This window comes from Octopus bimaculoides, chromosome 14 (assembly GCF_046866305.1).
Source record: "Octopus bimaculoides isolate indiv1 chromosome 14, ASM4686630v1, whole genome shotgun sequence".
In the NCBI taxonomy this organism is placed as follows: domain Eukaryota; kingdom Metazoa; phylum Mollusca; class Cephalopoda; order Octopoda; family Octopodidae; genus Octopus; species Octopus bimaculoides.
In genome coordinates, this window is record NC_142941.1 from 49,126,193 (window position 1) to 49,136,985 (window position 10,793).

The window sequence follows — 10,793 nt, forward strand, 5'->3', positions numbered from 1 at the left end:
GCAAGGTCACTGGATCTTGCAGTTATGGCCCTATTGTCTCAGCTTTCTTTTCTTCTCCATTGTAAGAAGAAGTCCTTCATGGCAACCAGTGTGATGGTGCATGGTTTTCACAAACCCATTCATTCATGATGTGGTCCCAATATGAAATACTTAAAATGTTGCAGAAACGTCCCCAATCCCTTTTACTTCCTCTGAATCTCTCTTCCAACGTCCATGGCTCTCAAACAGACAGCAAGATGGAAAGTACCAGTACACACAGCCGTCTCATTCTAGTGATGCTCTTATCTCTCCATATCGATTAGAGTTTAGGGGGTGCAATCATTGTCTGTGTGGTCCTCGTGAGGATTTCAGACCTTCATCCTATACCATTGATAATTGCTGCCTGGTATATTAGAACTGCTGCAATATCTCCAGTTACTGTCTTTGTACAAGTACCAGTTGAGTACTGGGGTCAATGTAATTGACTCAACTTCTTCCCCGAAATTGCTGGCCTTGTGCCAAAATTTGAAACCAATATTTGCGTCAGGAGCTAAAAAAGAAGAATGTCAGGTGATTTAACAATCTTTCTAAATGAAAAACTGTGACTCCATTGCAAAACGTCTGCTGCCCAGGAACAAAATAAGTTCAAACAGACATTCACTGTTTTATCATTATCATTTAACGTCCGTTTTCTATGCTGGCATGGGTCAGATGGTTTGACAGCAGCTGGTAAGGCCTGGGGACAGGGGGTTGCAACAGGGTTCACTCTGTTCCGGTATAGTTTCTATGGCTGGATGCCCTCCCTAACACCAACCATTTTACAGTGTGCTGGACGCATTTTATGTGGCACCAGCCCCAGTGCTTTTTAAGTGGCACCAGCCCAGTGCTTTTTATGTGGCACAATCACCAGTGCTTTTTAGGTGGCCCCATCACCACTATCAATTCTGCTGTGGTAAGATAAATATTTTATCCTGCTTTCATCACCATTTAATGTCCACTTTTCCATGCTTGCTTGGGCCAGAGGAAATTTATTGAGGCACATTCTCTACAGTTGGATACCTTTCTGGTCTCCAACCCTCACCTGCTTCAAAGCCAGGTAACGTTGATGCTCATTTACAACCATCACATGACGTCAAGATAAAGGTACACACACATGTACGATGGGCTTCTTTCAGTTTCCATCTATGAAATCCATTCACAAAGCTTTGGCTGACCCAGGGCTACAGTTGACATTTGCTCAAGGTGCTGCACAGTGGGACTGAACGTGAGATCACATGCTTGGGAAGCAAGCCTCTTACCCACACAGCCTTATCATATATAAGAATTTTATCATGGTTTTGATTCCTTATTGAACCTGACTGGTTTCAGTAAGGTGGCACATTCTGACCTTGAGCAAGTTACTTCACTTCATGTTGCTCTACACCACTTGCCAGAAAATGTGTACCAGTGCCAACAGCTGATATGGATTGCTATCATTGTGCTCTTACTGTATGAACCACAGTGGAAACCTGTAGCATTCAGGCAGATTTGTGTAGACAGAAGTACAATCTACCTAGCTGTACTTAGGTACCACGTGTTACTAACAGTCTGCTTAGCTGTAAACAAGTACCATGAGTTGGGGACAATCCACCAAACTGTAAAATCAGGTGCTGGATACAATCTAGCCATCTGTAAACAAGTACCCCGTGTTAGGTACAGACTACCTGGTCAGCCTGTCTGTACTGCACCACATCTATTCCTCTCCAAAAAACAGCACCTCTATAAGACAAAACTGGGGTCCACCTTATGGTAACCAGATTTCTGAAATGCTCATTTCTAACACAGTTCGTGTTAATTTAACGGTAGGTAGGTACTTGTTAACAGTACATCTATTATGCTCTGTCTCGTAGGGTGGATTCAGAGCGAACGCTTTGGGAGATCGCGTCTAGTCTCTCAAATTAAAGCGAGGAGATTTAAGGCTACGGTGTTCAGGGAGCTAGGCAAATAACTATTGGGGAACACCTGCTACCTTTACGATAGGGGATGCTCACAAAATAGGGGCAGGGGTGCGTTGCATTAGTTTCTTGTATTTCTATCTCAATGTTTACAAAAACTAATCTTGTGGAATATAGCGAACTGAAATCTAAGACTGCCGAGAAAACAACAGAAAAAAAGTGTGGGGGGGGGGGGGCGTCAAAAATTATTTTTGACATTGTTAATTATTTCCATAAATGCTTCCATAGGATCGGGAGTACGTAGGTATCAGGGGGAACACGTAGGTTACAGAGGACAGGTACACACCTTCCTCATTGAAAGCATGCTATACATACATTACACTTCACTGAATAGGCACCTGATATATATATATATATATATATATATATATATATATATATATATATATATATATACACATAGTAGACAGTGTTGCACACCCTTCACTAAACATTATTCAGTAAACAAACGCTATATGCACATACAGACATACACTGTATTATATATAGACGCCCTATATAAATAAATGTATGTATGTATATACAAACACACCTCCCTAAGCAAGCATCAACAAAGACACGAGAACTGCCCTTACATACAATCTTTTTAAGCAACACCCACAAAATAACGGGTGTCTCTCTCCAGTCGACCCGCTAGAAATAGCAGCTAAATGCCTCTCAAATTAAATGTCACAGTCTTAAAAAAAGAAAAGAAAAAACAAGGAGACAAATAAACAATGTCGCCCCGGGTACACTACGTCTGAATTTGACAAAAACAGAACGAGATAGTCATGGCTATAATGCGTCTGATCATGGGACTGTCCTGGTAGGGATGACATGGGACTAAGCAAGTATGAAGGAACGAGGCTAGAATGTCTGTTAGACGATGTCACAGATTTCTATAAAGAATGTGGTGGTGGTAGTGGTCAATAGGATTGTCCGAAAAAATAGTAACGGTTCTCAAAGGTCATTTCCCGTTTCGTGAGAAAAAGAAAATGAATAATAAACTAAATCCGTTATAATGAACGAAAAGTAAAGCTGCCCTCCGACACTCGATGGCAGGAGGAAATTAACTCGCATTTATGTTTACTAATTTTTGAATAAATTCTCTCTATATATATTTATTATATATAGCATCAACAGACGTGTGTGTAACAGATGTGTATACAAGTTTCTATATATCTATTATATATAGCACCAACAGACGTATGTGTAACAGATGTGTATACAAGTTTAACAGACAAGTATATATATATATAAAACACTATCAGGGTATATATAGATGTAACAGTCGTGTTTATAACAAATCAACTGAAATATGTAACATCCAACAGACTGTATATAGCATTGATTGTGTGTGTGTGTGTATATACTGTTAACAGAGAATACGTATATAACAGCCCAAAATATTGGCGCAAGGCCAGACATTTTAGGAGAAGAGGAGAAATGAATGAAATGTGTCAGTACTTGACCGGTTCTTTATTTTATTGATCCCAAAGTGATGAAAGACAAAGTCGACACTGACGGGATCTGAATTCGGAATATAAAGCGACGATTAACAATAATAACAATAACTATTTCATACGTAAAACACGGGGAGGAGTTGATTTATTGTGGTGCCTTATTGTATCAACCCAAGAACGATGAAAGACAAAGTTAATGATTTCTTACGTAACAACTGTGATAATAATAGTAATTTATGTGAGAGTAATTTCAAATAGTAACATATGACTAGGAACACTCGGGGCAGACAGGTGCCGACAATTTGTAGCGAAGCTAGATTTGGTTAATAGGAATTGATCCAGTATATGACTGATAGTTTCTCCAATAATAAATAGGAATAACAAAAACAACAATAATACAGGCAAAGACATTTTACAAGATTAGAACATAATAATAATAGTAATAGTAATAATAATTAATAATAATAATAGTAATAATACCTTTCAGCTTGTATTTAGCGAGGCAGGACAAAGTTGAATTTGTGGTGAGGAAAAGATAGAATAGATCTGGAAAGAACTACAAAGAAAGGAGAAGAATAAACGGTCGGTCGGTGTATTTGTTGATGTCGACAGGTCCAGAAGCGGCAGTCGTTGATTAATCCTCTCATATCAGCTTTTATCAGTCTTGTGATCAAAAGACAACCGTGACCATCCAGTTTTGTATTGTTGGTCATAACGACGACGACGACGATGATGATGATGTACAGATAATCATCATGTTGATGGCGGTGATGATGATGCAGTTCTAGCAGAATTATTATTATTATTATTGCTCTAGTTGTTGTTAAGCTCCAGATACATGATTATTAAACAAGCCCTTCTCAAGCACCCCACATACAACAACCACCATTATCACTACAGCTATCACCCATGTCCTCCTCGTTGTCGCAGGTTCAAAGTTCACACGTCGAGTCATTCTTTTTTTGGTGGTGGTGGAGGTAGGAGTGAGGTGGGGGTCCATGACCGATGCTGTGGGTTTTTGTCTGTTGCCCCCCTCTTTTCTTTCCTGTGATAACGGGGGGTGGGGGAGGAGGAGAAAAGAAGGGGAGGGAAGGTGTTGGTGCCCTTCACATTCTCCTCTTTATTTCCATGGTTCTTGTGGTTTCACTGCGTGGGTTGCGATGGTGGTGACGGCGGCGGTAGCAATGGTGGTGGTGGTGGTGGCGATGACATTGCTGAGGTCTTGGTTAAGTTCTAAATGGACTCGAACAACAACAACAACAGCAGGACAAGAAAATGCGAAGAAATAAACAAGGGGGAAAAAAAAATTAGACAAGGACAGAGAGTAATGAAACAAGAACAATAACAACAACAATCACAGCAATATGAACAAGGTAAATGAAGAGGTAGATTATAATGACGATGATGATGATGATGATGATGATGATGGTGATGGTGATGCTGTTGATGTTATTCAAGCGAAACGATGTTAAAGAATACCACAAACAACGACGACGACGACGTATTGCAACAAAGCACTGGAAAGATGGGCGGTGATGGATCAAAAACGTCCCCGCTCTAATAAGTACCCGACCTTGTTTAGCGAGTACAAAGCCAAACTAAAATGTAAGGAAATGAGTAAAATAAGACAACAAACTAGTCTGTTGTTGAGGATAGGTGAGTTTTGATGATTGTAGAAGGGCCATTTCTTTGGAAGAATAAAAGAAACGCGTGTTGGAAGGCTATTTATGACCAGGAAGACACTGCTCATTTCTCCCAAGTATCATCTTAATCCGAAAACGCTAGCAGAAGTTCATATTTCACGGAAAACGAACTTTCGATTTTTTAACATTTATTTATTGTCGAAAATAAATATGCTAGTGTCCACTTCACTGTTAGGTGTTCATGCAGCCAGAGTTACTGCGTAATTTTCCTGCCTGCTGGCAACGTATTTCCATTTTCTAGGCTGTTTTCACGGCTGTCCCGCGTTCGAAATTTACTTTATTTTCTGTAAAACATCAACTCACTCAACGCTTCTAAGTTTGTTTATAACACATGATCTCTCTCTCTCTCATATATACATATATATATATAAATATATATATATATATATATATATATATGTATATATATATGTATATATATATGTATATATATATCTCTCTCTCTCTCTCTCTCTCTCTCTCTCTCTCTCTCTCTCTCTCTCTCTCTCTCTCTCTATATATATATATATATATATATATATATATATATATATATATATATATATATATATATATATATATATATATATATATATATATATATATATATATATATATATATATATATATATATATATATATATATATATATATATATAGGAGTGGCTGTGTGGTAAGTAGCTTGCTTACCAACCACATGGTCCCGGGTTCAGTCCCACTGCGTGGCATCTTGGGCAAGTGTCTTCTACTATAGCCTCGGGCCGACCAAAGCCTTGTGAGTGGATTTGGTAGACGGAAACTGAAAGAAGCCTGTCGTATATATGTATATATATATATGTGTGTGTGTGTATGTGTTTGTATGTCTGTGTTTGTCCCCCAACATCGCTTGACAACCGATGCTGGTGTGTTCATGTCCCCGTAACTTAGCGGTTCGGCAAAAGAGACCGATAGAATAAGTACTAGGTTTCCAAAGAATAAGTCCTGGGGTCGATTTGCTCGACTAAAGGCGGTGCTCCAGCATGGCCACAGTCAAAAGACTGAAACAAGTAAAAGAGTAAAAGAGTATATGTATATATATATATATATATATATATATATATATATATATATATATATATTTATATATAAGGGAAATAAGTCAAGGTAGAAAATGCTAAAATAATTTTCTAAAATACATTTCAGTCCCGGTTTCAGTCTTTGAGACTTTTTCAACTGTAAGTATGGAAAACAATTAAATTTTGGAAAAATTAAAAGGAAAGTTTTTTTTTAAAGAATATTTGCATAGTATTCAAATACAAGGGGCATTTTCCTTGTTTCTGTATTTGAATACTATGCAAATATTCTTTTAAAAACTTTTCATCTAATTTTTCCACAATTTAATTGTTTTCAATACTCGGAGTTGAAAAAGTAAGGGTGATTCAAAAGTCGCCAAGTGCAGGAATAATTTATCTTTTTATAAGAAACAGTTTATAAGAACAGTTTTCATTATTTATTTAACAGTCTCTGTATGGTTACCATTGTTTCGAATACACATTGCAATACGTTTATCCCACTCATTGTGAACTCGTGATGCCACATCTGGTGATACGTGTGCGAATGAGTTGGTGATGCGTTCCTTCAAATGATTTATGTCTTTTATATTTTTGTGATACACCATGCCTTTCAAATGCCCCCAAAGATAGAAATCAAGAGGGGTCAGATCAAGGGATGTAAGGGATCTTATAAACCGTTTCTTATGAAAAAATAAATTTTTCCTATATATGGAGACTTTTGAATTACCCTGTGTATGTATCTATATATATATATATATATATATATATATACATACATACATATATACATACACACACACACACACACACACACACATATATATATATATATATATATATATATATATATATATATATATATATATATAGATAGATAGATACCGTCTAAGAATCCTTTGTCAGGAAAAAATACAATGCACTCTTATATGTCAGTAGAGTAGGTATATTAATCGAAGTTTACAGTACGATATATCCATTACGGTTGATCTCACCAATCGGTTTTGCCTTAGGGATTCATCATAGTGTTATTTAATCCGATTATGTAACTCTGCGTAGTGTTACATAACCGTACTGTTACCTAACACACCGTTGAACCCCTAATGCGAATTGGTAAGACCATCCGAGTGGAGGCGCAATGGCCCAGTGGTTAGGGCAGCAGACTCGCGGTCGTAGGATCGCGGTTTCGATTCCCAAACCGGGTGTTGTGAGTGTTTATTGAGCGAAAACACCTAAAGTTCCACATAGCTCCGGCAGGGGATGGTGGCGAATCCTGCTGTACTCTTTCACCGCAACTTTCTTTCGCTCTTTCTTCCTGTTTCTGTCACACTGTGTCACGCTGAATCTCCCTATATATATATATGTGTGTGTGGAGAGAGAGAGAGAGAGAATTTGTATGATAAGATACATAGAACTCGATAGATAAGCATGTACTTGTATTACTTTAATCAGTAGAAGTTACAAAGTGATCTATGGGCCAAGAGGTTTTGTACAAAGCACGATAAGTTTGATAAATGCTATACGCGAATCTTTCGGCCACTGAATCACTGTGGTGTTTGCCGATGTAATTACTAATGATTATAATTCCTTCAAAGTTTGACAGAAGGCCAGCAATTGTATAGTGGGAGGAGTCAGTCGATTACATCGATTATGCTTCTTATTTTATCGACCCTGAAAGATGACAGGAAAAGTCGGCCTCAGTGGGATTCGAACTAAGAGCGTAATGGAATTTTTGGGGTATTATTCACCATTACACGCGTTTCATTTGCTAATAGGAATCACAAAGTTTTCACACGTTAGATGGTCATGTAAGCAATTTTCTATTTGAAATTCGTCAGACAGAGAAATTAAATCATACGGAATGTCTTCCCTGGGCTAAATAACACTAACAACTCAGACTTTGCCTTTTCTTGAGAAAGATTGTGTACAGACTTTTGCAGTCACGGCTATAAATGAACAATGCGCGCGTTCGTGTGGTGTTTCATTTGCATTATAATTCACCCTTGTCACGTATGTTGTTATCACCAATTAAATAATATTAGTTTATGACGCCAATTTTTGCCTGAACGCACTTGAATCTCAATATTCTTTTTCTCACTAAGCAATATTCGCTGTACAGAGAAAAGCCCCCCACCCTCTCTCTCCCTCTGTGCTTATTGACGTTTTGTTCTCACAGCAATCATGTGTTACGAATTATTTTGCTCGCTTTTCCTTCTTGATAACTGTTAACTTCTACCTGGGCATAGCCTCAAACAGAATTCCTAACCGTAAATTTCAATAGATCTACTCGACTTTAACGACGACTATTTGTCTTGCTTTTATTCTTTTATCCGTTTGTTTGTTTCAGTCATTTTGACTGCGGCCACGCTGGAACACCATTCATTTAACTTCAGATCACAGATTACTCCACTGATAAAAAAAAAAAAAAAAAAAAATAAGGATGATATCTAGGTACATTGGCCATAAGATTTCTCCAAAATAAGTTATCTAACTGATATATCAATGTACATTTTCACATATATGTATAAACCGTCCTAAATTAATATATCTAGAAAATTCCGTCCTTGAATTTCTTTGACCTGTTTTCTCAATTCCCATGCTACAGATTTTCTGTTGATTTATAAATAATATGATTCTCTGTTGGTAAGTCAATTTAATCACCATCACAGGTGGACAGTCGAAATAAATAAATAAGCAAAATCCTTTCACTTTTATAATATTCTCTAACCAATCCTCCGAGGTCAACTTTGCATTTCGTCCTTTCGGGGTCGATAAATTAAGTACCAGTTGCGTACTGGGGTCAATCTAATCGACTGGCCCACTCCCCCAAAATTTCGGGCCTTGTGCCTTGAGTAGATATTCATCGCGTACAGTGTTCCTAGTCAATTTAATCACCGTCGCAGGTGGACAGTCGGAATAAATAAATAGACAAAATCCTTTCACTTTTATAATATTCTCTAACTAAGTAATAATACACAATTACAACATATAAATAAATAAAAATCAAAAAATGTGAAAACCACTAAAAAATATTCTCTAATGCCAATATACGACCATGTAGATTAAAAAAGTATGGAAGACCCTACAAACAAAAAAAAATGTACATACAACGAACTATAGAAAAAAAAAACCCTTGTGTGTGTGTGTGTGTGTGTGTGTGTGTGTGTGTGCACGCGTTCACGTATACGTGCGGCGTGATATGGACCATAATGCGCAAATAAAATTGAGGACATTTTTTACCAATGCGTGCAGCATCATACAGCTACACCATTACAACAACTAGGAAGGAAAATTCCAGCATCTCCCTGCAGTAACCAAATCGTCACGTGATCCATGTGTGACCTTTGTTAGTGTTCAGGTGTATGCTCGTGTGTGCGTGAAAAAGCCCGTATGTTCACATGTGCATAACTGTGAATGTAGCTTCGAAACAAGTCAACTCCGTTGCAAGGGAAACAACTCTGTTGCAAGGGAAACAACTCTGTAATTAAACATCTAAAATTAACTTCCTTTTATCTGCAAATACCCGTGATTTTTATTTTAAACTTTAAAATAAAAATCACTTTAAAATTTGAAGAATGTGCTACACTCTTTATCGAACCCAGAATACAACGAAAATGCGAAAATATTCTAGCAAGCAATGGCAATTAATCCAAGGAATTGCAGAATCAGATTTATGCTCGTATGATGAAACTACCTCTCATCGTCTAACTCGGAGCCTTTGTGCTGTACCTACACACACACGCGCGCGCATATGCGATGGGCTTTTTTAAGTTTCCGTCTACCATATTCATTCACAAGAGTGAGGCTATCGTAGAAGACACTTGCCCAAGGTGCCACGCAGTAGGACTGAACTCGAAATTGTGTGGTTGGGGTACAAACCTCCCACCATACAGTCACGCCTGCGCCAATATATAGCTATACGTCTATTCTAATTATTCCTTCATTTCACGAAACGTTGTCGCTAACACTCTTTGACCAATGTCCATAAAATGACAACTCACTGTAACCTGCTGTCTACAATCTTAGAATTTCTAGATTTTTTCTGCTACTGTCACAGTTTTCAAGGTTTTGAATTTTATTCCAGTCGAGAGCCGCAGAGACATTGGTGTCCATTCCCATAGTAACAACCCCAGGCGTTGTCTGCTTAAAATCGCTACAGCCACTACGTGTAATTTCTTCACCTATTTTCTTTGACGAATTTTTAAATTTTCGCTACAAAAATGTGTTAATTGTTTACCTGAACCGGACTATTATTACAGTATAACGTACAATTTATTTTCTTTTTCGGTATTTTTCGCAAAAAATATTTCTCCGAGAATTTTTCCGTTTCAAATTGTCCGAACGTTTTACATTATTTTATCGGACAGAAACAATTATGCGTCTTTTCTGTTGCTGTCACATTCTTGAAATTTTAAATTAAGTGAAACTTTTCAAAATTTGGTATATTGATGTAATTTTTCACGCTGAATTTCCCTTTGTTATTGACTTGTTCCAGAAAAAAACTTAGAAAAGTGTTCACTGAAAATTTGTCACTAATTTATTAACCCCAGGCCACCCACTGGTCAGTCTGACCCTAAACCCTAACTGTAACCCTAAATCACAACTCTAAACTCTAACTCTTACCCTAAATCCCAATCCTAAACCCTA

General features: G+C 37.5%; 1 protein-coding gene across 5 annotated transcripts in view; it reads right to left on the reverse strand.

Moving 5' to 3' along the window:
* LOC106868598 (pantothenate kinase 3) overlaps window positions 1-5,255 on the reverse strand; it is a 30,331-nt gene extending 25,076 nt beyond the window's left edge. For all 5 annotated transcript variants that reach the window (XM_052972876.2, XM_014913934.3, XM_052972875.2 and 2 more), the window contains exon 1: window positions 3,896-5,255. The gene's annotated coding sequence lies outside the window, so the exon portion shown is untranslated. The remainder of the gene's footprint in view (window positions 1-3,895) is intronic.
* Between the last annotated feature and the right edge of the window lie 5,538 nt (window positions 5,256-10,793).